This window comes from Lolium perenne, chromosome 1, assembly GCF_019359855.2.
Source record: "Lolium perenne isolate Kyuss_39 chromosome 1, Kyuss_2.0, whole genome shotgun sequence".
In the NCBI taxonomy this organism is placed as follows: domain Eukaryota; kingdom Viridiplantae; phylum Streptophyta; class Magnoliopsida; order Poales; family Poaceae; genus Lolium; species Lolium perenne.
This window is the reverse complement of record NC_067244.2, coordinates 24,016,487-24,019,785: the sequence shown is the minus strand read 5'-3', so window position 1 is coordinate 24,019,785 and position 3,299 is coordinate 24,016,487. Positions and strand designations below refer to the sequence as shown.

The 3,299-nt window shown below is 43.2% G+C and overlaps 1 pseudogene; it reads right to left on the bottom strand.

The window, feature by feature from the left end:
- Nucleotides 1-1,236: 1,236 nt before the first annotated feature.
- Nucleotides 1,237-2,851, bottom strand: LOC127329160 (uncharacterized; annotated as a pseudogene).
- Between the last annotated feature and the right edge of the window lie 448 nt (nucleotides 2,852-3,299).

Here is a 3,299-nt window from a genome sequence, read left to right as displayed (position 1 = left end):
TTGTAGTTGAAGCATTTTATAATATGAAACGAAGTGAGTATTAGATAATGGTTCATCATCATCGTTGTTTCTAGAAAGTTGACTTTCTAATTGTATCTAGCAGGTTCATAACATCACTCCTCACGGAGGGTTGCACCAAAGGGTAATCTATGATTTTATTCAATGTAAGACATTACAGAGGAGACCAATCAAAGCATTGATAGGATGGTAGTTGCACCAAACGGTACCTCCTAGGGCTTTACTTTTCTCCTACTAAATAAGAGAAGAAGCGGATCACGGACTATTGACGAACAAACATCGAGTGCCCCGAGAGCGTAAGCTAGGAGGTAGAACTAAGTTCCATCCGAATCACATATGCCACACCGTGTGCTTAAGGTACTACCTAGGGTTAGGACGCATCAGGATCTGTGACGATGAACCTGGACAAGACACTGCCTCATTGAAATATCTAGTTTGCATGGCTCTGTTCGTATTGCTCACTGTCTTTCCCTGAGTCTGATTAGGACTAGGGAGACTCGGGTCTAGAGCATCATATGTTTCTCCATGAGTCTTCTGCTGCATTTTGTCACTTTCCCACATGATGTGCATGCCCGCGCAAATTACCACATCAGAGCAAGTTTGTTGAGCTCATAAGCCAAATGTAGCGGCTAGCATGTAAAACTAAGAATCTAAAGCATTTTTTGGAAACCACGGAACAACCTTGAGGTTTTCCACAGAGGGAAAGGTACGTACATTCAGTGATCTGCTAGAATACTTCACGCTGCTAGCGGTGTGATCAATACCAGTGACCCTGTTTTGGGGTCTCGGGGATGGATGGCTTTCGAGTACGGTTCGCTTGTTCGATTGAAACCATTCAGCCACGTTGGTATTGTCTCACTGGTACCATCTCGAATAGGTATCGTTTAATCGCAACCGTCCTTGTATTTCAATCAGGAAGATACTTCTTCGGAGATTTACACTGTTTTGAGATTTGGGGTATATTATCACCACTAAGACATATTTCTAACAATTTGAATACTTACTTCTACTCACTGGGAGCAACTAAAATTCAGTTTGCACCGATATGACAGTTGGACAAAGTAGCACACTCTGACAACAACTACCTCATCTTTGAGATGTATGCACTATCTTTGTCGAACATTCAGCAGCGTTAAACAAAAAAGGTGACAAAAGAACGCATTCTCACACCTTTCCGACTTCCAAAATAAGACCAAACTTCTTCATTGACTTCAAAAATCATGGAATAGGCCCAGTAAGAAAATTGTTTTGGAGCATAATTTGTTCCAAACTTGGGCACTCCGCAACACCGGATGGGATGCTACCAGTGAGAAGATTAAAACCCAGGTGCAGCACTCTCAGTCTTTTACCTGAACAAATGTATGGTGGTATTCCACCGGTAAAAATGTTGTTTCTGAAATCAATTTGGAATAAACGGCTATTCACACCTAATCCCGCTGGTATGACTCCAGAGAAGAAATTACTGAACAGTGTAATGTTCTGTAGGAGCTTTAGCTCAGCTAACACTGGAGGTAGCATCCCAGTAAATCCATTTCTGTAAATAAGGACACTTTGAAGCCACCGGATGCTCCAAATATCCTCGGGGAACTCCCCAGTGAGGCGATTATCGAACAGAAAGAGCTTCTGCAATTTTCTCAGATTAGCCAGCTCTTTAGGAACACTACCCTCCAGCATGTTTGCATCCAACTCTAGCCACAGCAGTGACCGACAGTTACCAATATCAGAAGGAATCGGGCCAGTCAAGGAGTTCTGAGAAAACATAAGATGGGTGAGGTTGCTCAGTAAGAGAGTAACCCGAGAGAAGCTGGAATGTGGCCGGAGAAACTGTTGTTCACAAGTGCAAGTTCAGTCAAGCTACTACAATTCCCAAGCCATTCTGGAATTTCTCCCCTTAACTGATTATTAAATGACAATATGAATATCTCTAACTTGCAGTTCTCAAAATGAAAATCAATCTCTCCAGTTAAGCCATTTCCAGTGGCATCTAGAACCTTCAGTCCACTGATAAGGCTCAAGGTTTTTGGAAGACTCCCGCTCAACTGATTATATAGTAGATAGAGCTCCTCCAACTTGGTGCAGTTTCCAATTGAATCTGGCAGAACTCCAAATAATCCATTTTCATGCAACCATAAGCTTCTAAGACTTGCAATTTCACCAAGTGACGAAGTGATATGACCACTGAGATTATTCTGATGTAGGTACACGTACTGCAAAAACTGGTTCTTGAACAACCCTTCAGGTATTTCCCCATCCAGGGAGTTACTGTACAAGGTGAGCGATGAGAGTTTCTTTAGGTTGCCAAAGGATTCTGGTATTTCGCCAGAAAGAGAGTTCTCGGAAAGATCCAATCGATCAAGCATGCTACAATTGCCCAATTCAGGAGGGATTTCCCCATCGAGTGAGTTACTGTACAATGCGAGCGCTGACAGTTTCTTTAGGTTGCCAAGGGATTCTGGTATTTCACCAAAAAGGGAGTTCTCGGAAAGATCCAATTGATGAAGCATGCTACAATTGCCCAATTCTGGAGGGATTGCACCTGATATGATGTTATTTAGCAAAGTGAGGACTGGTAGGTACTTTAGCAGCCTATTTGAGGTCCCAGTGAACCAGAAACTCCAGAAGATGATAGGTCAAGAGAAAACACATCAGTCTGTCTATCATAAAGAACTCCATGCCGTTCGCATGGAGTTCTATCAGAAGCATTCCAGCTAGAGCTTATGGAACTCGGCAATATGAGATTTTTGGACAGAGCTAGACCGTCTGAATTTAAACTCCAGGATGATGATACCAAAGTGAACAAGAGAAAAAACTAATGCCACAGAACCAGACCCATTTGGTTCCTGCAAAAAGTTTGTACGGAAGTTAGCAGAAGTGACACCAAGAATTATCTCACAAATACGCATCACTCCATGGGCATCACACAATCCCGAGTCGAGACTATATCATATAATAACACAAATACATGATGGAGTCCCTGAGCAGACGCCTCCCCAGTCCCCACCGCGTCGCCCCAAGTCCCTCCCCGACCGCATCGCCCCAAGCCCCTCCCCGACTTCATCTCTTCTTCCCTTTTCCCTTTTCCTTTCCTTCTACAATTTGTAATGTATTGATTGCCTCTTTGTTGTTCTAGATCCAGAAGCTTGCTACAGATCAACGAGCGGAGATCAAGAAACGTGAGGAGTGAACTTTTCCATTATCAGATCACGGTGAGCACAACCTCCTTCCCCTTCTCTCCCCAATTTAAACCCTCGTTTCATGTGTAACGATCTTGTGGGGGTAGA